The sequence below is a fragment of the Cebidichthys violaceus genome, unplaced genomic scaffold (assembly GCF_023349555.1).
Source record: "Cebidichthys violaceus isolate CVI_PGR_0920_01 unplaced genomic scaffold, fCebVio1.0.p SCAF_6, whole genome shotgun sequence".
NCBI classification, from domain to species: Eukaryota; Metazoa; Chordata; class Actinopteri; order Perciformes; family Stichaeidae; genus Cebidichthys; species Cebidichthys violaceus.
In genome coordinates, this window is record NW_027176816.1 from 8,649,708 (window position 1) to 8,676,195 (window position 26,488).

General features: G+C 39.9%; 1 protein-coding gene across 5 annotated transcripts in view; it reads left to right on the top strand.

Annotated features, from left to right (window-relative positions):
• The first annotated feature begins 1,623 nt into the window (after positions 1–1,623).
• The window catches only part of cntn3a.1 (contactin 3a, tandem duplicate 1), a 101,364-nt gene continuing 76,499 nt past the window's right edge, over positions 1,624–26,488 (top strand). For 2 of the 5 annotated variants that reach the window (XM_068732637.1, XM_068732641.1), the window contains exon 1: positions 23,733–24,264. The gene's annotated coding sequence lies outside the window, so the exon portion shown is untranslated. Of the gene's footprint in view, positions 1,706–23,731; positions 24,265–26,488 lie in introns of those variants that run through there. The other 3 variants (XM_068732638.1, XM_068732639.1, XM_068732640.1) reach the window with 3 other exon arrangements.

Consider the following 26,488-nt stretch of genomic DNA (forward strand, 5'->3'; position numbering starts at 1 on the left):
CAAGACACACATAATGCAGCAACAGCGACAAGTCAGTGTGAACACTGTGCATCATCCACAGGTGGCCACTGAAATTACCCCTAACTCCTCTTCCACCACCAGCTTGTTGTTTGCTTTGGCTTGTTTTTAGGAAACACAGAAAAAATATTTTATTTCATTATCTCTCAGAGGAGATATCCCCCATCAAAAGCATATACTGTGTATCTGTGCTGGAGATGTCGACAAATTGGCTCTCTTTATATGGTGACTGCTGGTTTAGATTACATCAAGGATAATGGGGCGTTTGATTTGATGTCATGTTTGTGAGTTTGTTTCACCTCATTTTCGTCTACTTGATCAGGTAAGGTGAACTCGGATGTGTTATTTGCTGAAGCAAGAGAGGTAGACCGCAGTGCCATTGTCAGAAAGACCAGTGCAACACAACACCGCAAAGCGTTAGACTTTTATCAACAGCAGAGAGCAGCTCCAAACCAGCCCTGTAGAAATTAAGTCCATAATGGATTGTTCCACACCTCACAATCCAATGCCAACAAAAGTGCCAATCCGGGTCTGACCGGGGTTCACCTCTCGTCACAGACCAACATGTCATGATCATGTTTTTATGTGAGTGTTGTAACTGCCTAGCCCCTAACTATACTTCAGAATAGTACTTTACTGATGTAGCATTGCACTACAATAGTATAAGAAGAATCAAAGTCAATGCAGCAGAACCAGAGATATTGTCTTTTTCTTAATCCATGCAATTCTTGTCAAAACCTGACGCTTACATTACCCACAATACAACACAATCATGCTAGTAGTTGTTAATGTAGCCTCGAGCCGCTGGCCTCAAGCAGAGATGAGTAACGTGCTAAAGAGGACCCTTAGTACTCTTCAGGACCAACTGATGCTGACTTTAGTGACATTTATCTATATAACATATAGCTACTTCAGTAACCACGAATGGCTTTATACAATTAATTTCTTATATGCAGCAGTACTCTCCAAGACCTGACTGCCATATTGCCATGTGCAGATATCATTATTATTATTATTGTTATTATTATTATTATTATTATTATAACTACTCGAAGAACAAGCCATCTTTGAGTAAAATAATGAATTTCTTTATTCCAAAATAAAAAGATACATTTTTAAAACAAACTGGAGTTAGAAATCTTTCTTCAAGGTGATCGTGCAAATCTACTGAGGGACATTTTCACCTGTATTGACTTTCTACCTGTTCATCTAGCCTCATCTATTATTTCTCCTAATGCTGTGTTTCCTTTTTCTCCCATCAACCAACTCACTCTGTTGCCCATTAATCATGCCATGCATCTCTCACTGGATGAACCCCAATGTGAGGGGATAAGGGGGCTGAACTGCACTTGAACTGGAAAAATGCACCAGTGCAACGGCCAGCTGAACCAAAACATGTCTTAAGAAAACAGAGTGTGTGAGTGTGTGAGTGTGTGTGTGTGACAGCGAGAGAGAAAGAAAGATTAAATTGCTGTGCTGCTGGCTCACTGGAAATACAGTCCAAAAGGATATGCTTGCCTTTTTAGTAATGTTATTCTTTCTGAAGTAATTCTTAATCCCAAACATTGTTTTTTTCCCCTTCACAGCCACCCTCGCTGATTCAACCTGACAGAGGCAAAGTGGGCGCAGATTTATGACATTCTGTTTCAGAAGTGACGCTTTGCTACATTCAGTCTTCACCCAAAATGTGAGTAAAGTGGCAGAAAGCATTGTTTTTTTTAAACTAAATGACATGTAGCGGAATAAATCGGAGGCATGTGATCTGTGGGTGCCTGAGCTGTAAATCTTTACTGACTCGAGAGCTGAGTCCTCTCGCTGGACTGCTGGGAGTTAGATTTATTGTTTTCCACACAAGGTTATTGTTTCGTCTCTCTGTGCTGTTTCATGGAGGGAAACGAATGAGGGATTCTTTACTTGTTTACATGATCAGATTACGATATAAGAGTCATCGCAGTACTCAATTCTCAGTAAGACATACAACTTACACAGTAAAGAAATATTTCAACATTTTGGAAAAATGTGTAATTTTGCTTTCTTGTCAAAAGTGAGATGAGAGGATCTGTACCAGTTATATATCTGTCTACTGTGATATGAAGCTACAGGCTACGGCTGCAGTAGCTGGTTAGCTTGTCTTAGCAGAGAGGAGCTCCAAGGCTAAAATATACTGATTCAGTAAGTGTCAATGGTGTTTCGGTATAGTGAGATCAATTTAAGGATTAATTCCTACATCTACTGAACACCTCATATGAGAACATGAAGTATTGTCAAAAGCAGTAGATTGTATTGTAATCCATCCAGTTTAATGTCCTAGATCAGCATACTGTAGAAGAAAAAGGATCTCTTAGCATTTTAATAAGCATCTTAGCGTGGATTGAAGGGTGTGTATTGGCAGAAATGGAATATATTATTCATAACTATGTTTTCATTAGTGTATAATCAAGAACTGTTGGGTTTTTGTTAGCTTAGAATGAGCCCTTCATATCTACTTAGCGATTGGGTTCACTTCATGGAGTCCGCCCTGTTGCACCGCCACGTTTCTACAGTAGCCCAGAATGAACAAACCAAACACTGGCTCTAGAGGGAGCTTTTTGTGTTTGTACGCTTCCTGAAGGCCACCGTAGTCTTGTAACCCCTTGGAGAGGGAGGGCTGAGTGGAGGGGTATTCTGTTGGATGCAATCTGAAACCTCACCACTAGATGGCACTAAATCACACACACTGCTTCTTTAAGTTTTAATGCTCAATTTCACTGCCAATAAATCATTTTTAGAAACTTCAATTTTTTGAAGTTTTGATTTAGTCCACTTTTTACCCTTCCACCAGGGATTCCTGCTATGATTTTAAAAATACCTGATCCATAATTCAGCGCATGAAGACAATGATTTGACACTGATCCATCACCAGATCAAAAGCCAGATGAGCCAGCATTGCTGTAGCCATAGAGGGCTTGCTACATTATTCTAAACCAAGGACTAGGGAGGGAAGCCCTAATTGTCTAAACAACACACACCACATTTCTCATTTGACGCGGCATTGACATCTAACATATTGGATTCCATGCTGGAGCAATCAGACCAGGACTGCAGCGTTGGGGCACTCCGAGATGCGACCAGGAGCCAGGATAATTAACATTTATTGATACATGACTGCTGTAAGCCTGTTTGCCCAGTGAATTAAACCAGCTCATTACAGGCTTGATGGTGGGTAGGGGAGATAAATAATAGATGCCAGTCCACTCACTGGCACTTTAGCATGCATCAGGAGACCCCATCCACCACTGCCCCCTCCTTCCACCGTTCCTGACATCAATTTGCCCCACACAAAGTCGAGACATCCTCCCTTGAAACCAAAACTGACATCACCACTTCAATCCAATCAAGTGGTCTCATGTGGGCTCGCTTGGAGGTTTTAATGATGGCAGTTGTGGATAAAGATTAGGTTGAGTTCGGTACTAAATCAAATATATGCGCGAGTGCAGATACATTTTCAATAAAGTGAGGGTGTAATAATAAGCAGCGTAAATGTTTATGTCGCAGCTCATGGGTGTGTTTTGCTGCACCCCTGGGAGTGTTTCATGATAAAATCACAGATGTCAATACAGAGAGAAAAAAAGTTCTTTGTAGGTGTCAACGCCACAAACAGGTGTTGCTCTATTTTGCCCTCTCACTATGCTGCCTTGCTTCTGACACATGAGAAAAACCAATACGTTTTAGTGGAGTGTTACAGAGAGGCATCCTGACAAACACATGATGCTTTTTGTTGTGCTTCTTATCTTGTTCGCCTCCCCTGTCCTTTCCAATTGTTCTCCCCCCTGACAACATAACTTTCACACTCCTTCCCCCCACCTCCCTCCTGTAACCCCACATGAAATGCTGCCTTATCGGGCTTTCACCCAAAACACAGTGCATTTCCATCTGCCGCTCTGCCTTGTAAAATCCCAAATCAAAAGCTCACAAACACTCGATGCTTGGAACCAGGATATATACGTTTGAGAGGAACTAGTCATGGTTGGATGAGTGTTTTACTCCACCATACCACTGCCAGATCCAGCCTCAGCTTTTTCTTTTGCAATAGTTCAGAACATTACTGTCAATTTTCACTTTCAAAGAATACAACTTCTGATGATGAATAGATTATTTAATTATATTTGTGTTACAATAAGGTTTTCTCAATATTCACCATCTTGTACATTTTTGTACAATCATTTACAATGACAAGTTATGTCGAAACATTTTGTCTTGGAAATAGTAACAATAGCATTTGCATTAAACTGAACTAACAAGATAAAAAATGTAAAAAGTCTTCTGAAAAATACAATCTACTGTACTGTCATTAATGGCATTTTCACTAAGAGTGGGAAGACAATGGAAATCAGAGAAGAAAGACATATTTTATCTTTTATATTGTAATGGCTGTATTTTGTTCATTGCTCTTTCTTTAGTCAGTTTGGCCACATTTGAGCAAATATACACTTGATTTGTCCTACAAAATTAAAAGAATAACTTTTTTTTTTTTTAAAAAGCTTGTTTTTGAAGCACTAACTCCCTAAAGGTTACCCTGTTATCACACCCTGGAGTACACTGCTTCATCTCAGCAGCAAGGTGACAAGTTAAACCAGTGGAGGTCTGCAAAAACAAGGTTTCCAGATGGATTTCAATTGCTAATTTATTCAACTTGAAACTTATTTTCATAAGTTTTCTCATTGTTTAGAATTATCCTTTAATTGAAACACATGTGGCCCATTTTGCTTGAATATACAAAAGTTAAAATAAGGACCTCCACCGCCTTCTGGCCCAGTCTGATGTGACTGGGCTGCCTGGTTGGCGAGTGAATCATGGGAGCATAGGGCGCCTGTGTGGGAGAAGACTCTCTGTCCACTGAACAATTGCTTCTGTTATTGTATGACCTAGTCCCTGCTCATTTTTGCTAAGGATCATTATTACTCCACACATTTTAATAAAGGCTTGGTTGTTTGATTCATGCACTGTTGCCCCTATGCACTTTAACATTTTAACCTTTGGAGTAGCTATTTAAAAGCTGTGCTGAGAATTGTAATGTTCAGAAATTTCTCAAACAGAGAGGAAGAAGGCCATAGTGGAGAAGAAGGCCACTGAGGAGAAGAAGCAGCAGCCCCCCCCTTTGCACTCTTTGTTCCATCAGCAAGCAGGGCAGGAGTCAGCAGGTCCAGGTCAAAATCAAAAGTATTTAATATTGTTAACAGAAGCCAAAACAATCACAAACCAAATTACACTATTGATAGTAAAATATTTTAAGAAATATGAGACCCCGTTCATACCACAGGACAGATTGATGTATCTGCCCCATGGTAAGAAGGAAGTCTGATTCTCTCAGGGGACAAACAGCTCCTTTGCCCCCCCAGAGTTACATTCCGCAACCTATCGATCAGCTCCACGATTGGCTGAAGTCCAATGGGCTCCTCCTTGGATCCTGACCCATTGTCCTGGGCAGACACCTCAGTGAACTACCCACTTCCCCCGCAGATTTACACCTTCTGACTTTTCTCAAACCCCCAACACAGACTCAATATACATTCAATGACCACACTCCTTGGTTTAACACTACCTAAGTAAACACACTGTGACACATAATATCCAGCACTAGGAATGCTTTAAAACTTAAAATTCCTCACAGAGTACACTTTATTTTTTCAATACATAAAAAATTCTAATAAAAAAATGAAGCTGAAATTCACTCAATAGCATTGGTTTCAATGTAACTCTGTATATGCTCCTTAATAATATGCTGCCCTACTATTATCCCTTGTTTACAAATACAACTTTGGAGCTTGAGAGAGGTGCATTTGTTTTAAATTATTGTATCACAGTAGACATAAAATATGCAGAAAGAGATTTCAAACAAGAAAAGTGATGAAATTTTACATGCAGTATGTTTTTCCAATTATCGTGGACAGCTCGTGAACATGAAGATGTTTTTTCAGATGCTAGAAGCAAACAGGACAGATGATTGATACAGACACACACACAGGAGCTGTTCTCCAGACTATCAATGTCTGACTTTATAGACTTATGGAATATTTTGAGGGTTTATACAATAGGAAACCCATTTCCCAACAGCAGACAGGAGCACTGAGGCGGCACCTTAATGTAGTCATCGTCCACATAAATGGTAATTTAATTGGCTCTGGAACAGGTCCAGGTTGCGATTATCCTTCATGGTTAAGTTGCACTTGATTTGATTTTATATAAAGATCTGAGCCAGGATAATGTCAATACACTTTGTTTTGTTTCCTTCGCTAAAGGTGAGGGGATGAAATTCCAACACTCCGACCCTGTCTCATGGACACAGACGGCATTCGGTGGTTCAGTTGCGAGAGACGTGCTCTCATTGTCCTCATTATGTCACTTCTGTCATTTGCGATGCTTTTGCTCGTTTGTTTGTTGAGGGTTTGTTGGAGGACTCCTCCGGTGCCACCCATGAGGGTCTATCAGTATCAAAGCAACACGTCAGGAACCTGACACACATCACAAGGCTTTCTCCAACACTGCCAGGGCTGTGCTGGGAGTACACTGCAGTCTACGTGAAACTGACTCTGGTGAATCATATCAGAGGGATCTAAGAGCCCTCTGCACATATACAGTGATATGGTGCAAGTGATCATGTAGATGTGAAGGCACAAACAACTGTGTGGTGTCAGTTTATTGTCTGTTTTCAGTTTAAAGAATCTAAATAAAAATACAGGAGTTGGAATTTAGTTAGTATGAAGCTGATATACCCAAAATTTCAGAAATGTCCTCAGATATTTTGGTTAACACTTCTATTCTAAACACAGTGCAACATTTGTACCAAACTTTTTGTCAATACAAATTAATTAAAATGTTTTAATTTTGGCAATATTGCTCACTTTATTCAAAAAGGAAATACAACTGATTGCAGGATATATTTTACTTGAAAAGGCCATGCTTTCCAGTTTTCTGGAAGACTGCTGCTACAACAGCTGTCAGTTTTATAAAAAAGAAAATATTCATAGAAGAGCCCTACTGTAAAAGTCTACTTTGTTATACATGTCTACCTTGGACATCATTTTCCATTTGTGCTTAGTTTTGCAAAGTCAACAAAAGTTTGAAATATTGCAACAACGAAAATACTGAGTGAGGTGGAAAAGTTGGTGTATCTAAGAAGCAAAATGTGTCTCAAAGTTATCGCATTCTGTTGTTGTCTTCTTCAACTTCTTAAATATTTGCATAACAGTTGTAAACTTGTTTCAAATGTATTTGTGCCAAATTTGGATGGAAACTTTGCTTAAGAGTGGTATACTGGCCAAATACAATGTAATTTGTATGATCTCATGATGGTAGTTTGTGGTAGTACTGTGATCAGACACTTGACTGTTTTTTAGGGGTGTAACGGTTCACAAAATTCTCAGTTCGGTTCAATACGATACAGTTCGGTACGTTTCGGTATGTTTTCAGTACAGCAAAAAAGCAGAAACGCAAAATCCTCGCTGGTGTGACTCAAGTAGTCTTCAATAATGAAAGGTCGTGTTTGATACTTAAGATCTTCTCTAAAATCTTCCTCTATGAACTCAAACAGACACATTTCCTGGAAAGTTTTATTTTTCAGACTTAGTTACAGTGCAGCGGGTCTTGCGCTATCTCTCCTATCTCTCTCACATCATATTTACATTAAAATCAACACTTACACATAAAAATGTACTAGATTATGATCCATAAATGTGGTCAACACACGTCCCTCATCGTTCCCTGTTGTTGTCTGTTCTCACTCGTAGCTCTGCTGAAGTCTGAAGTCTCTGTCGTACTGGAGAGCAATTGCTGCTTTTGTTCCTTTATAGTTTGTGTGTGTTAACTTGTTGTACAGAACAAAATAAACATTAATAAGAAAAGGAAAGTCTTCCGTTTTGTGTCCGTCCTCTCTAAAGGACGCTGCTAACCGTGGCTTCAGACGGCCGCTCCGTAGGTCTGATAATGCTGCTGGTCACGCCGCTCACTAATCGCTCCATTAACAGCTGCTTCCTCCACAGACATGCAGACTTTAACTGAACAATAGCTGCTAGTAAGGACAACAAGGTCAGCAACGCCTGTAATCCGTTGAATTAACCTGGTAGTCGATCGATAATCAAGGCTGTTGTTGTTTGTGAACATCCGGTCACGTGATAGGAGCGTGGCGAATCAGGGAAGGACATCACGTTACCAATTTCAGCTATATTTTTTTTTCAAAAGCAATTTAATATTATTCAAACGTATTGTTCGGTTCGTAATGCGTACCGAATCGTGAACCCCGTACCGAACGGTTCAATACAAATACGTGTATCGTTACACCCCTACTGTTTTTGTATAGCTTGAAAAGTGCTTTGTAAAGCCACTATTAGGGTTAGAACCATTCTAGCCTTGTAAATGGATTTGTACTGCTATTTGAAGTATCAGCACTCAGTTATAAGGAGCATTACAGGACCATGTGGCTCCACAGTGGTTGTGACTTTGACAAATCCTAACTCTGACAGACCAAGATGACTTTTGGAACTTGCGGCGCAGTGGTATCACCTCTATGTATGGAGCAATTTAGCCATTCCAAGTTCTGTTGGAAACATCACTGCTGAGTCTCTGTAATATTGCCTATGGGTGCATGTCTGACTAATGCTTCCTTCCTTTTTTCTTTCTGTCAGTACTATAGCTTTTTTTTGTGACCTGCACACAGATGCTTTCCCTGTCTTATCATCTGTCCCAGTAATCTAGGAGTCAAAATAAGCTGCTTCTGTCTCCAGAGCAGTTTTTCTAAGAAACATAGGGAGTTATTTGTATGTATGCCAGGCCCTCATCCACATGCAAGATGCCTTAAATGATAGGTGCTTGTATTAAAGGCAATAATTATATTTCAAGAATGGATCTTGCCTTTGTTTACTGTTTGCTTCTCTATTTATTTGCGTCTGAGTCCTCCCTGAAGAAAACTAAAAGTACAATCAGAAATCAAAAAGCAAGCAACATGTCTAATATGAAGGTACCACTACACTTCAAATATGCAGCTATTTTATATGAGTTATTTATGTTCAGCAGCAGCTGTCAAGCCCAATGTAGGAAGTAGTGTGATGCTCGTAGTGCAGTGAAAATGAGGGTGTGAAAGTCAAGGTGGTGGAATGGCCAATAAGCATTTACTTTCAAAGCTGGCAGCCCACTTTTGTTTCTCATCATATAATAGAAGAACCGCAGAAAGCAATAAACAGCCATCATCACAATAAAATAAAGCGCTAATGGATAGCGGTCAATGTTGCTGATCTAAGAAGTGAGGCTGTGTTTGTAGCTCCTATTTGTATCCAATCCAATGTGTTTTGGAGTTGATTTAGCACAGAATATTAAAGAGAGACAATTAGCTTTACTTTGGCTAGTCATCACAAATATTGGGGGGAGACAAATTTATATTCTTTCCATGGTAAATTAAAAAATGTCCCTTTTATACATACATATCTCTCTTACCTTAACAAATGGGTTTTAATTGCCTAACATTATCCATGTCTTATATTTAAGTTTCCACTTACAGATATTTAAAAATGTTGGTCATGAACATTCTCTTGTTTTTCCTAAAACTCCAAAAAAAAATTCTCATGAATAATAGTTTCAATTTAACATTATTTGTGGGACATGAAGCTGAAGTAGATGAGTCTGTAGAATATACCATCTTTCACCATTTGCTCTCTTATTCCTTCTGATAAAAAATAATAACATACAATTCCTTGTCATTTACACACACTTCAGATTGGCCAGACCCCATTAAGCCCCGCAACTGGCTGAAAATGTGTGATTGGACATCTTCAGAAATGGTCACACTGTCTTGAGAAGTCATTTGATTTTCTATGGAGAGCTTGAGTGTGTTCTGTGACCTAAAACAGTAGCAGAATCCTCACCAATCCATCAAAAGATAGAAAACTGTAGGGAAACTAATATGTCTAAAAAAGATAAACCTAGTGTTGGCTGGGCCTCCGGACATGCAAAAATAATACAATAGTAGTTTGTCAAACCTTATGGCATTGTTTGCTGCTGTCTTTATAGCCCAGCCCATCAGCATTTTATAGCTCAGACTTTTAATAAGAGGTAAATAGGACAATTGACAATTATGAACCATTTCATTAAGGAGTATTTAGATTTCTGTTGAGTAAATAACAGTCTATTTCCTGCTCACAGGAAATCCCATAATTATGGTATGCTGCTTTGCTTTTAACTTAGTTTTATTCAGATTTTTATATTATTTATTGTAACATCCCCATTTTTAAAACATTACGGTTATTTGGATAATATGGCTTTAGTAGTGTAGTCTCATGGGATAGATCTATAACAAGGAAACACTCAAAAACAACATGAAAGTAGAATACGTTGTTGCCGCCTCCAGTCCCAGACTGCACTGAGGAGCATTCTGGTCAAGATGAGTCAAATACATTTCCTTTCCCAGTCTGTTGAAGAAACAATTGTCTGTATCTGCAATTGAACACAATGAAATCTACTCACTGTGTCTACCAGTTTTACGCATGAGGATTGTTCTGCTAAATCATTCTTGATTAAGCTGATGGTGGAGACCGACGAAGGTAAAAGTCCCAGAATAACTAATTTCACCTTAACAAGTGAGCTTCACCTCATTTAGTCAACGTTAACTTCCACAATTATTGCTTGCAGAAGAACAAATGTAAATTAAAATCAAATTCCGCATTAGCCATGCTTCACTGATTTTAACCGCACAGAGGAACAGATGGAAACTGGCGGCCACGTTGAATCGTACTGCTGCAAAGTCATTTTCAAGAGAAACACTGGTCAATCTGTGGTGAGCAGCAAAACAACATGTGTCCAACAGCTTTCCATTTGGAAACTAATGGAGCTGTTGTGTCGAGATGTTGGAGACGAGTAAACCTGAATGACACCAAAACAGCTGGTGAGGTGTAATGATGATTAACAACAAGACACGCATACAAGCGCAAGGACTCTTGGACAATAAGCGCGCACACACACACACACACACACACACACACACACACACACACACACACATCCAACTCACTACCCTCTCAAGGGAGCACCTCCACAACCTTCAGTGATGTTTTTATCATTCGGTGTTTGATCCTACTCTCCTTCTCCGTGTGTCTACCCTCAAGCCCGGCCAATTCAAGTGGCCAGGTGTAGCAACTTCAGAGTAGCTAACACAACAGCCCTCCAATCACTGTGTTCTCACCAACACCACAATTGTATGCGACAAATTATTCTGCATTTTCACACTCCGGGGCTGAAAACATCAAATCAGCAATCCAATTTTTCCTCTTTGAAATTTTGTGACCGGCTGCTGCAGTAGTTACACTGACATGCAAGAGACCTTTTCCTCTTCCTTCTCTCTGAGAGCATATTTCACCAGGCTTTATACGTCAGATAATTTGATACACTCGTGGAGAAACCTTTTTCGCAGCAAGCTTAGGGCGGCTGTAATCTATATTTTTTATAATAATGTATCAAATGTCAATGTGAAAGGGGTTGTTTGTAGTGAAGAACATGCAGCTCCTCTTGGCTTTACGGAGCTTTATAGTGGCTTTGAGCTCATTGTTTCGCTGTCAGTTATTTCATGTGGTTTAGGTCTAACATGCGGTCAGAGGATTTACAGTGGGTCAGAAAAAGTATTTTTCACTATGGTATTGTTGGGTCAAGCCACTGACCTACAACAGTGCCTTGGGGCTATACATCCCCAAGTCTGGGTAAGCTAACAGTTGATGGGACTGAATGGGGTCAAAAAGTGAGGTTATTGGGATGAACGCCAAATCAAAGTCCAGCTACGGCCTTTTGTCCGTGCTGTAGTGTGACCTGTGGCTACGTTGTGGCCGCAGCTGAACAGGAAACATAATAGGATGAGTCTGACATTTCCCACAGCTTGACACAAATCCATGCCGGTAATGACCAGTATGCCACAACATCACTGGAGTCTCCAACCACTGCACTATACAATCACAAACAACATCTGTTTAATTGCAAACCATTAAATCATTAGCTGATGTTCATGTAATGTGGTCATCAGCAGAGAAGGTACTGCATACCTTCTCCCACACCACACAATCACACTTCACAGCCAGCATTGGCCGGCTCAGCGTACCACCCTATCTTATCAACCCCCCCCCCCCCCCCCCGCCCCATTACCCCCCCCTCTCTCAGTCATTCTTCTGCTCCATTGGGTACAAAGCCACTCGCTCCCCTCTTGTTCTCTACTCAAGCAGAATCATTGGCATTGACAAACATCATTATAATGTTCCTCAATGAGCGCTCTACCTTTAGCTGCATGTTGTAGCCTGCGGGTGGCTCTTCTCCTGAGTGGATCTATGTGCTGACCCGTGTTTGCATGCTCGCAGTTCGAGCGTCCACTCCAGTGAATCACACACCCAATTCCCTTCCCCTTCCTCCCTACTTTTCAGAATAGTATGCATTAGCTGGAAGATTTTTGGAGGGGAAGAAGACTGACATCATGTAGCATCTATTTTTATTAGAAGTTAGTGAAGCTCTGGTGACACTTACATGACTAATTGCTGGGAACACATGTGAAAAAGAAATATGAATAGATTCTTGTTTCTTTCCTTTTACATTTTTTAGAAAAGCACAGTGATTAAGACAAGTGAGAAATAGTTTACATTTTACATTTACATGTAAATTGCATTGATGCCAGAATATCTGATAATTTAAGATGAATGGGAGTATTGTGTAGCTCAATGCTCTACTCATTCAAAGAAGGCTAATTACATGAATGAATACATATTTTTTGGATTACACGTATTTGTCAATAGATGATGGGCAGTGGCAAGTCTTGCTGATTTGTATGGTGGAGACTTAATGCCAGCAGAAAAGAGGATTTAGTGAGTAAGCATTACATTATGTGGAGTCGAAGCTTTGATGAATTACAACACCTTGTGGAGCTGCTGCTTATTCATCTTCTCCCAATCTGGTCTCGGCATTTTTCGTGATTTAATAAACTAGTGGATGAGCTTGCCTTTTCATTATTCAAATAAAAATGAAAAATGTTTAAACATATTCTAATATAATTTTAATGCAGAGGCAATTACTACTGTATTTACACACTATGTGTGTACAGTATGTGTGTGATTGTGCGAAATAAGTCACAAAAAATTCAGAATGTTCCCTCATTTATTGGTGTTCTGCTCAATGTAAATTACAGACACTTTATAATTTAAGGGCCCTAATATGCATGAAATATTAATCCATGGTCTATTAGTGACATGCTGTCACAGAGTCTGTTGGGGGCTTAAGTGTTCATCAGGACTGAGCTGTGCTTGGAGCGAGTCTCCTGCAGACTGTTTCAAGTCTTAACACTTCGCGTCTTTTGTGAATTTGTCATCCTACTGAGCTATCAGGAAAAATCAGACATGTCCGTGGGCAGGGTGTTTTTGTATGCTAAAACTATTATTTTCTTGATGATTTGTAGAACACATTACTACGTGTGTAATTCTGACATCACCATTAATGTTGCTCAAATTCCAGACATTAAGTTTATATTGGGTGTCAACACAACATGTCCTTCTTTTTATTTGTGCATCTAATAGAGGTACATCAGTGATGTGGCTCTGGTTAGGAGGCATGTGGTGACTATGACTTTTCCTAACCTTGGCAAGATGATGCAGTGACCAACTGTGAGGCCGGCTGTCCGTCTCTCACTGGGCCCTTTTCTTTAAGAGACAGGCCTGGAAATGTTGCCAACACATTCCTTTTTTTCTGGAAAAAGTCTTTAAAAAAATGGGAAACGCACTCATTAAGTTATTATGACAAAAAATTGTGGCCAAATTAAATCAAATGCTTTAAAAACCGCAAGAAAATTGAGACCCCTCTGTGGAAACATAATCTTCTTCATGCTGACGTTGTAACTACCTTGTTAGTGCCATTGGATGTTGTGGTTCTGCTGGTCCTTTCTGGGACAGATCATGAGGAACAGATGTACCTGTTGTCAGAGATGAGAGCCCCTCCAGGGCGGTGCTAGCTCTGTGCTCTGGGATCATGTGTCCTCTCTGTTACCGAGTCCAAGAGGTGTGTGACACATTTGTGACAGATTGGATTGCCAGGTGTCCCAGTTGGTGGCCAGGTTTTCATGTGCTCTGGCCCAGAGATACCACATAGAGCATTTTCAAGCAAATGCTAAAGCAGCCGTTTTAAAGTGCGGATGCAGATTTTTAATGGGCCAGTGGTAACCAATGCAATGGTCTGGTTGTGTCTGTGTTTTCAGACCCGTCAGCACAATGTACGTGCTCATTTTGGCTTTTTATCAAATTCAGCTCATTGATTTTCCTCCAAAATAGTTATTACACAAAATGATATATGTGATCAGTGATCACCATTTCAATGAAATCACAAACAATATGGAGCCTGTTTCCGTAGTTCCTGAAAAGTAGCTGCATTGGACAATATAGTATAGCGGATTAGTAATGTGAAAACGGCTTCCCATTAGAGGCAGGGACAAACTAAGTGGCATGCAAAGTAGAAAGGTGAGATGACTCCTGAAATCTAATGTTACCTTGTTACCTTGTTACCTTGTGTGTGTGTGTGTGTGTGTGTGTGTGTGTGTGTGTGTGTGTGTGTGTGTGTGTGTGTGTGTGTTGGTATAGGAGGCAGTACACCTGTAAGCCCGGCACTCACTGGAGCAAAGCCTATTAGAACAAGCATAAGACATATCCCTCAGACTGTGAATACATACACACACACACACACACTCACACACACACCCGTTTCAGGCAGACAAGACATTGTACAACGCAGGCATGAATTACCATCTTGATCATACCCACAGCAGCCGCAATGTCACGCAAACGTATTGTTCTGTCTAATGCTGAGGTCACCTTCAACAAGACAACAAGTCTCTGTCTGCAACGCTGATGCTTTGTTCTAGCCATGGAATGTATTTCTTATCCATCACAAATGCCTATTCATCAATCGACAGTGGAGAATCCAGTGACTGTCAAGGGTAAACTTATTTCGCCCCCTGAGATTGTTGGGTTTGACTGTAAACACAAGGTGTGACATTCTGAAGTCCACTTAATTCAACAGCAACGCTTTTCCAAAGTTTATTTCCAATCAATTCCAAAAGATTAGTCATTCCATTGACAGTCTAGCTTTTAGTATCTTGGGCTCTTTTGTGCATTTTCCAATATTTGGTGCAGATTAAATATTGATTTCCATGCATTTTGGAACACAGTGAAAAATGTTCCCTTGAGTTGGATTATATGGGGCGTTCATTTCTCTGATTCCTATATTTTGACTTGAGAGGTGAGATTATACCAAATACCTTGCACTGGTGGCCTTTAAATACTTGAGTTATTTGAGTATTCTGCAAGCCTTTGTGAAACCCCTTGTCCCCAGCAGTGATGAAACTCCACTAAACTTACTTTCCAGTGCGCCAAGTCCTTTAAGCAATCAAGGAAAGGGGAGAAAATAGACAATCTCCAAGAGAGTATCTCATGCTGATTTGCTCGCCATGCTTATCCAAATAGTCTGGCTCCTTATCAAATTGAATTGGTTTATTTAAATGAGAGTGAAGTCCCTTTTGGTCAGCAGAAGATTAATATTGATTTAATCTGAAATTGTTAAATATGGGACAGATGGTGACAGTAGAAAGACCTTGAATTCTGAAACCGTCGTCTATAATATAGTGTTTTTTGTTGTTGTCTATCTTCTTTTCTGCATAGAGACGTGGCATCTAGAGACTAAAACATGTTCTTAAGCGGACTAAGCGAGACTGTAGTGAGAAATAACCATAGTTGTACACCTCTCGCACCTCTTTACACTGTGAAACCAATAATTTTTCATGCAGCATTGAAACTGGAAAATATGTATGCTGCTCCAGCAAAATGTAGTATAATAAGATAAACTGCTTGCACCCAGGGGAATACAGTAAAACGTGTACGACTTGATGATCTAAAGTAAATGTCTGTTTGAATACATGTTGTTTTCCTCACTCTAATATTTTACAAATTAATAAACCATTGCTGCTCTCATCCTCACTAATACGCTGCTATGATTACAATAGATGTTGCACATAATCATTTCCCTTGGGTGAGTGATGTTACCGATTGTGAAAAATGAGAATTGTTTGGTTCAACTGTAGTACAGAGGCTGTTTCAGCATCCTCGTCCACAGCTCATTAAAAGCCGTCTCCTTGTGCCAGTAGATAATTACAAAGGATTTACTGCAAGCCCTCGCCTTGAAATAGGGTAAGCCTCACCAGGGCCAAGTGTCAGCTACCTGTTTTGTAGGTGATCACAGCAAAGTTAACAGAGTCTCCACAGATCAGGTTCAACTGAATATCTAATTACAGATATCATAAGCACCGTGATGACGTGGCCTCTGCTTTCATCTGAGCGCCAGGTAGTGAACTCCAGAGTATCCACGAGTGCACTACAAGCTTGATGCTTGCTTGTTGTTATTCTTTTATCCCCGACCACACGCACAGGAGCAGCCTTTGAGCCTCTGCAGATGCTGGTGAGAGCTTGGAAATCAATGCACTCAAACAGGGATAAGAGGGACTTGGTTTTGGATAACTCAGGATGTCTTAGTGTGCATTATTCATTAGACAGGAGAGACACAATTGCTGCCACTGCAGAGGTGTACTGGAGACAAAGAATATGAAAGCTTAACCATATCGCTCCCTAAATCTCAGAGCACAAGTGTTGCAATTCCCAGTGTTTCTCTCATGTCCTCTGTTGGAGCAGGTACAATACAGCCTCTGATGGTAATGTAAAACTGTATGAAATGGAAAAAAGGGCAAAAGCCTTTTCCTGTGGCAGGCCTGCAGCACTTTCTGGTTTGCTGATGTGTAATTGTAACCAGTGTACACATAATCTTATCAAAATACTAATTACTGCATGACTAAATGTGGACACGGTAAAGGTTGACAGGTGATCACTAGCATAACATGATTTTCACATGAATCATTTCAAACAATTTAATCTCTGACTTAGCTTCCCTGCATATTCATCCATGCATGCAGATCTGTTTACATGTGTGAGGCTTCAAAGCATCTTTATGTGAGGAACTGCAGTATGCCTTACCCATCAGCAATTAACTGGTTATACATTTTCTTTATCTGTGACCCGACATTACAATGTTAACGCTAGCTGAGAGAAAGGGAAGGGAAGTTGCCCATGATGTTAGATCCATGTGCAGTTAGGAAACATGGCTGTTTCGAGGTTCTGCTGGTTCTGCTGGTTCTGTGCTTACTTTCAATCAGACGCAGAGACAAGCGTTTGAAATAATTCATGTATTTACAGGTGCAAATATATACCCACATTTCCTCCAATGTCCACATTGATGATTTCTCACTGAATGTAGGTGTCATCACAGCAAATTTCAATTTGCATTTCATTCAGAGAATAACTTCTTTTCAAGCTGTGAGATGAGAGCGAGGATTCTCATGAAAAGCTGCGTATAAAAGCATATTCATTACTGATCATCACAGCAGTAGAAGAATGTATTTTTGAATTACCCAAGCACATTGAGTTCGGGCTAAATATATTAATGTATTAATCATGTTGCTAAACAAAATGTGCCCGCAAGTAGGTGGCCTTCGTATGCTTCAGGAGATTGACAAACATCCACAACAATATATGAAAAATACAGAAAAGCTAAATAATAGCAAATCTCCCATACATCTCTCATATACAAATTAGTGAAAACACCTCGAGGGCATGCAACACACAACATACAAATATACAACTTTTTCAGATTTTAATGCACAACAAAGGTTGTCATTTTGTCACTGTCAGTTTGTTCTTTGAAGAAGTAGCTGTCACTTCAAATCTGGAATATGTCTTAAATACCATAGTGACTAAAGGCTCCAGGGGATATGTATCATATAAATCTTTTTTGGTGTATTTCAGATCCTCCTTCAGAAGTGTGACGTGTTTCAGAAAATATTTAATTTGCATAGGAGCAAACAAACACACACACACACACACACACACACACACACACACACACACACACACACACACACACACACACACACACTCAGAAATCAAAATTCAGAGGGCATTTCTTCATACAGGTTTTGCTTTGATTGTGTTACATTCAGTGGGTGATTTGCCACGTTCCTTCGACCCTTTCACATTGCTCTCCGGTTGCATTGAGACAGCTGGGTACATAGACACAGGATCATACCCACACTTTTAGAAATACATTTACTGGCAGCAGAAGTACTTTGGAACAGGATGAGTGTGACAAATTAATTCTGCTTATTTGTCATCACATCTGCTGTGTTTGGACAGGTATACCATCCTGATTTATTTTAATAACGCCCATGTGTTGTGTGTCCAGTGTTTTAAAATGGTATGTTGGGAATTTATCGTGACACTTAACATACAAAGCAGATTGAAATAGCAAAGTTTTGATAATGACGACTTCAATAATGGGAATTATTGCTTAAACTTGAAGTAGTCTGGGTTGTAACCTCCTTTCAGAGGGACAAGTACCTCCATTTCATGGTTCAAGAACTCAGCTTTTCTAAGTGAGAAGACAGATTGGCTCAAGGTTAAATGCTTTGGCTAGACAGTCATTAGTGTGCAGCAAGTGAAGGCTTGTGGAAAGAGAAAAAAACTCTTGATTTTCTGTGAGATATCTCCTACACAGATAATTTGGCCCGTGGAGCCAGTAGTCGCATGTCAATATCAAAGCCCTGATGTTGCGGCTATTTCAAACTAACATGAGTAATTAGAAAAAAGTAGTTCTGTCTTTTTGTGTAAGTATTTCCCAGAGCTTCCTTGGTATTACACCTGTGTCATTAGATAATGGGTATCTCTGTCAAAATAATGGTTTTGCTTAATTTAGCTCATGTCAGTTAAGCTGTATTCATTAAAACGGCTACTGATCTTTTTTTTTTTGTTTGACAACTGGCAGAAACTGATATTTCAGCAAGTCACTATTATTATGGCACACACCAAGAATGTCCAGATCAACTTAATTTATTGAGTCAATTGTTCAAAACATGTGCAAACATTGTGGATTCTTATGTCCATCACATGATGGTATGGTAGGATTGTAGAAGCTAATGTAGCTACAAAAAGGTGAATCTTATCCAAATATTATAAGCAGAAGTCTTGGCAGTATCAGGCATATAAATTACATCTCATACTGACAAAATATTGGGAGGGTGGGCGAGGGAGATCTGTGAGACTCAACTCTTACTAAATTGAGGTAAATTTCCTGCAGATACACAAAAGAAACATATTATTCTATCATAAAAATTGACTCAAATCTGTTACCTCCCTTTGACCATTAGGCTCTACAGTATTGAAGGTCTGCATATATCCATTATATGTCTCTCTTTTCAATAGCAGTTTAATGATGCCGCCTACACTTTGGGAAGGCAAGACTCTTTAAAACCCAAAAATGTTTGAGTAGTGGCTGACCCAAATTTCTAACCCTGTCTCCTGAAAATGATGTTGAACAACAAACTTCTATCAGCAAATGTAGTTTAGAGGAAATACACTGACACTCAGATTATGTTTATTACCAACATAATGAGGAAACATTTGCAGTAGAACAAACATCGAAACTGTTCACTGCTATCAAAAGATGTTCCCACTGAATGGTTCTACAACATTTTTTTATTTGTTTTCTCGACAATATCCCCTTGTTGAACTCATAAAGGGAAGTCGATGCAGCAGAACAAGAGATGACACCATTTTTATTCCATGTTATGCAACCTGACAGCTGACAGTTTTGTTTGGAGATTCAGGTGTGTTAGGCTATAGTAGTAAGCAACAATTGCATCTTCGAGGTCTAGTGACCTCACCTCTTTATAACTCGATACCTCCAATGAACCTAAACAGCGCTTCAGCTTCCTTCAAATATATTTGGTGACGGCATAATGTACATTTCCATTTCTAATATCTGCTTTGTATTCTGAGATTATCTTCACCTCTGCTTTCAACACTATTATCCTGAATCTGCCACACAGCAATGTGTTGCAGGTCGACACTGCTCCCTCAATGAGTGGGTGGATATCGGACTTTGTGACAGACCGAAGGCAGCTAACTGTCAAATCCCAGGCTTCAAACACAAGTACTACACACACTGAACATCTGTGATTGTATGTCTTAACGTGTCCACCATGCTTCTTTAGTTTCTGAACAATACTTGTCTTGTGAGCTTCAGCTCCTAAAATCTACCACTCAACACCCTTGAGATGAGCCCACTTGTATGTAAACTGTGGAGAAGAGAATTCACTCTTTAGGGACTATAGATTTGCAACAAACCATAACTGAATTGTTTTTGTTGATTAGTTTACTAATCAGTGAGTCTATAAAATGTCGACAAACAGTGAAGGATGATCATCAGAAGCTCCCAGGGCCCAAGATGATGTCTTTAGATTGCTTATGCGGTCCAACCAGCAGCCCAAAACCCTAAGGCATTGAATTTACAATGCTATAAAACTGCTACAAAGCGGCAAATAACCACATTTCAGAAGATGGAACGAGCAACTAATCAATTAATCGACAAATCATTTCAGCACCCAGACCTTGGTGACATGCCTGCCCCACTTTGATATTAAATGGGTACTGTGGATGTAAACATATTACTCCTGCTCTTCCTTAGTCTATTACACAGATTCATTTCAATGTCAGCCATAAAACATGGCAGGACACCGCACTTTCAATGATGCTTTGTTGTTTATATTTCTTGCTTTTGACACATTTGGTGGACAGGAATCCATCATGAGTTTAATCATGGAAATGAGTGGTTTAGTGCAAAAGTGAATCTCAATCTCATGTTTTTTTTTCCTGTATATATTTGTATAAACAGCTTAAACCAAGTGAGGCCTTAACTAAGTCACAGATTTACTCCATGTTTGACAAAATAGCATGTTCTTATCAGGCTGTAAGGTTTGGCTGTCATCAGCATAATTATTAAATGAGCATGAAATATGTCCAATCAAAAGCCAAAATGAAAGATCAAGTAGTTGATGCCCACTGCAGCTGAAAAATCGTAATGTCATTCCTGGTCCGGTTTTGCAGGTCAGAAAAGTATATAGACCGCAGGCATCAGCCGCTGGTTTACCGCCACATCCTGTTGTCCTAAGGATAAGCTCCAGTGTGCTGTCTGCATTGCTGAGCAGGCTACTGAGCTGTTGACTGTCCTTCATTTGATTAAAACTGAGTGACACCATGCAGAGACAAGGGCAGGGAGGATTGCCCTAACTCAGTCAATTCACACCTTACCATCTGTGGCAAAAAAACCTGCTCTGACAGGCCGCTCATGTCCAGTTTATTACCCCCTTCACCTCATCGCTTCTCACAAGCACCAATTAAACCAGTCCCACCGAAAAGGCAGAAAGAAAAATTTTAAAATCAGAAGTAAAAACAAGGTTTTATTTTACTGTGCTACAGAACACGAGAGTAATCTCAGATTCAACATGTTAATTCAGCTGCTACTATACTGTGAAGAACCAACTAGCAAGTCAAGAAGCAGGTATTTGCAGGCTAGTTAGCTTTTTGGCTAAAGACAAATCCCTACCTCCAAATAAGCCTCTACAAAGAAGATACCTATTAATGGCAACAAGGATACAGGTAATATGTCAGCAAGACTTATTCTGAAGTGAAACAGAGTTGAAAATCAAATTAAGAGATAGATAAATAGAGGATTACAAATTATATACTTCTCTTATACCTATTAATTAATTGAGGATTTATAGGTCTAACTTGAGCCTTTCTCTGAGGTGGATGTAAAAGGAGCTTTACATACAACAGTATGACATGAACAAATTAGGGAAAATGTTTGAAATTAAAGGCAATATTTATTTAAGATCATCGGTTTAAATGTGTCTAAAAGGGCGTGTGGCAGTGTGACACCTTTGCAGAGAATATTCTGCCCTCTCTTGCTCTGAGATAAATGCTGGTCTTTCTGACTCCTGGTGGCGTTGACAAGTTACTCATTTCAGCATCTCATTTACAGCCTCGGGACAAACGTAATTCATGTATTTAAATGACATCTTCCAAACAACAATGAAAAGCTCATTGTCGCACAGGGATGGTCGCTGTGCAGTCTCTGCAGAGCCGAGGAAATGAGTAAAGCTGCATGAGGTAAAATTCTATTAGTTTTTCTTTTGGTTAGAATCATCACAGTAAAATGATAAGAAAATTTCCCTCCAGTCTTGAGCGTTAAAGAATTCATGAAATGGTCGAGCCCAGCGGCAGTTATTTGTGTTTAGGATGCCTATACTATTAAGTGTTCCTTGGAGCTTTGATGTGTCATTATTAGCTGTGTGTTTGGGTGACTATACTAATTGTTCATTCAGTAAGTTAATCCAAATACTCTTTTTTTCTTTTTCTTCCCCCTTTGCCTTTCCAAGGCTCAGCGGGGCATTCAGTGATTTCTGCTGTAATTATCACTCTCCCATTGGCTCAAACTGAAGTAGATTCTCTTAAATCCCACTCAACATTATGAGTGGATTATGAGCCACAGGCACAGTGCATATAACAAGTTCGGACTGTTTAAACTTCATGAGGTGGCAGTTTTGTTGAGTAGAAGTAGAAAATGATAGAAACAAATGCACACCCATTATACAGATCTGTTTCTTCCTAATTTTGTGTTACTATGCCATATCACACACACCTCATGATAAATTGCTGTGAATCATTTTTGCTACAAAGGTACAGGTTATTTGAAGTGGAATACCTTAATCATCACTTTTTTCTGTGACTTTCAAAGCAGCAGGAGGCAAACCAACAGAGCTGAAAAAAGGCTTCTGTTACCAAATGAAAATGTAACAAATAGGCCAGCAGACAAAATGTAACTTGAGTAAATATAAACTATAGCTGTCTTGTTTACTTTCCGTAACAATAATACAGTGCACAGTGTAAAGATTTGACATTACTGTACACTGCTACCTCTGTGATGGTGATTTAGTTGCTGCAGTTTTGTCTTTTTATAATATTTTTTGTGCAATTTTTCCCATGAATGTCTGTTACATTCTTTGACAGTGGCATGTGACTGATAAGGAGTACAACTCTGAGGTACCTATAATTTACATAAGTATTTCCTTGTTCTGGGCCTATACTTCTAACTCTGCTGTATTTGCTTGACAGCGGTAATCAACCAGTTAGTTTGCAGATTAAAGGCGCTGCACACTTACAAAGGTGTTTTTTTCAATTCTTCTGGCTAATCAAGCCTTGCCCGGTGTACGTAGTTGGGTAAACTCTATGTACTGATAATATAACTGATAACTTGATACAGATACAGTACATCAAGGGCCAGGAGTATGTCAATCAGTCCTGCAGTCCTGAGAAGAGCTCTAATTAGACAACATAAGTGAAAACACCTGTGTGTGGACTATGTGTGTGGAGGCAATAACTTTTACGTTTTGACATTTTATAATAACATTGATGTATTTTTACTCTCCGCGTGAGTTATATTTTAAATGCAGGGCTTTTACTTGTAGAATATTTATCCAAATTAGTATTTCTACTTCAGGTAAAAACATCCTAATAAGCATGTAAACATTTTTTAATGCTTATATTTAAAATCCTTAGGAAGAAAAGGAAAAAGATACAGACAATAGCAACACAAATTTCAGATAAGGAAGATCATGTATAGACTCGTTAGTCTTCGTGTTATCTTAAGGATGGGACGTGGAGGAGAACGTGCCGTGAACCTGCAGTCCACCTACGACAGCCCATTGGGTTTACTGTATACCAATCTCCGATGCCCCATGTGCCACTGCCGCCGCAGGCTACTACAGTCCTCATCCTGTGTGGACCAACCCGACGCTCAGACCGAACCCCGCCGTCAACTAGACCGTGAGCACTTTCTGCTCCTAAAATTAATTCCTACACCGTCATCTAAAAAAAAAAACCCTTCACACAGCTGCGGGTTTGGTTCCTTTCAGCCTGGCGGCGGTGCGAGCGGGACTGCCGCGGTGCCCTATACACGAATGTGCTGAGGGGAGGACTGGACTGTGGAGAGCGGAGGACTCTAAAAACACCGAAGGCACTAAGAGGGGGAAAGAGTGGACGCCAGCGTTTAAAGGTAGCCTGCCTCCGAAGAGGCGAGAGGAGAGTTTTGGGTCCATTTCTACGAGAGCACAATATCTGCACTTTGGAAGAGACGGAACTTCACTGTCGCCGTCGACTCGACGCTGGGAGTTGCAGGGGGCTGAAGGAGTGAATAGATGCGCGGTGTAACATGGATATCCGAGAAGGGGTAAACAGCAGAAAACACCGCAGGGAACGCAAGCCCACTCAGGTAAAAATCTACAACTGTTTGCTTTTCTCTATTTTCTGCCTAAACTGTCATTTTAATATCCCTAACACATTATCGCCTATTTTCGGTCTGTGCTATCATCAGGCTGCTCTTAACCCTCAGTCTGCAGAAACTTCGACTTCTGGCATCGAGGATAAACAAGTCAAATGGTGTAAAAGCTAATATTTTAGACATTTACTGAGACGTATCAACATACAGCCCGTCATATCCTGGGATTTCCAGACTATGCTCATTTATTTTTTATTTCCCACATCTTGGACATGCTGTAATATGTGTGCGCTGCCTACTACGACTGCACTTCAAGTCATACACTATATGTCCAATCTGCCAATTTGAAGACTAACAGCGTTGACATACCAATTCCCAATTAAGTTGTACAATTTCCCCATAACCCATTAGAGATAATGACATTTTCCGTCTCCTCTTAATTTCCACGAGCATCGTTTACACCATGCATGTTTTCTGTAGGAGGGCACGAATCCACCTATCCATTCTTCGTAATTTAAAAACTCTGGCAGCACTCATTTGTTGTCAGCGATCAACAGGGGATTGGACTCAGTCCAGTCTCATCATCGCTCCCTTCTTTTGATTGCATCCTGATTGCAGTTCAGATTGTCTAAAGTCCTTTAGACTCCGTTTGAAAATAACTCCTCTTGCAATCAAGTGTCCATATGTTTGACAGGGAGCTGCCTTGCACATTATGATTCTGCTATTAAGTAAATTAGCGATGGCTCAGGAGGGGGGTTCTTCTGACAAGTGACTACTCTGTGCCACAATGTTTGCAGTTTGTGTCATTTTCTTCTCTGTGTTGTGAGCACTTTCTTTTGTTTCATGTTGACATAATGCCAGCTGGATGTGCCCTGCAAAGTGTTCCTACCAGAAGCTGTGGTTTAATTCCCTACACAAATGCTACTTTGGAGTGCAGTTACTCTTCTTACCTTTTTAGTATACGAGTGGTTTGGAATAGTAGATCTACTACAGGTCTCCTCGGGGGAAGTGTGCTTATGGCTGGACACGTTTCCGATGATGTCACTGGCTCAGAGAGAGGAGGAGGGTGGGACATGAAGTTCATAGTACCCCACTGAGCGGAGCCCGGTATGCATAAGAAGTAGACAAACAGCACATAGACCGACGAAGGTTGATCCGAGCAAAAACAATTTCACTGATGGGTGAAAGTAGGGTTTGCCATGTCTGAACCCTTTGCTTAACTATTACCTGAAAATGTTAAAATCCTGATTTGTACTAATCAGACTGCAGATCCTTTCCCTTGCACCAGATATCGGTCCATACTCAGTCTTTTGCTATGTGTTACTTTTTTTCCCCCCATTTCTCATGCAGACCACCTCAGTGGGGTAGTATGGAGTCTATAAAGTCCACATTCCAACCTCCTCCACTTTTTAAATCAGTGACATCGTCAGACCATCAATAAACATAATTTTCTGCTGGAAGAGAAATATGTAAATCACAGGAAAACGATTCCCTCTCCTCACAAAATGTGTATCTTTGTAATATGCTGCTGTTCCAGTAATGTTATATTTATTGGTATATAGAAGTGGCAGCACACGGAAGATGAAATCTCTCAATTTTTCAATGGGGTGTTGATGGACATTACAGCTGGAAGTTTCCAGGGGAAAGCAAAGAAAACATGAAAGTAAGGGAATAAACAAAGGAAATGCATTGTTGCTTGTTACTTGTGAAGTTTTCACAGTAGCATTCTCAAGTTGCAGTTTGATTGCTATGCACGTCTGGTAGTATTATTTATTTATTTTTTCACAAAAAAAGGAAAATTACATAACTTCTTGTGTTGTAACAATGTCACGCCAACATTAGACCATCTATACGATGTAGTTTTGATTTGGGCCACGGTTTTATGTGTTTTTCTATATCAACCTTCAGATTCTTTTGTGATCAGCATTCTCCCAGTTTTGCTCCCAGATGCTTGACTTTTTTTGTCAGTAAGAGGTTCTTTCTTTCCTCACAGTAATAACAGATTAGCCTTTCTTGGTCACGGGATTAAAACTGCTTCCCATGAGAACGGCTGGTTTCCACCAACCGAAGTGTTTGACCAAAGACCTAAATCTGTATATTTAAGGAACTATTAATTTGGCAGGCTCTAAAATCCTAATGGGATTTTTAATTAGTGCCTCAGTAAATGCAGGTGCACTGGAATTGTCAACCACTTTGAGTCAGAGCTAGCATCAACCGT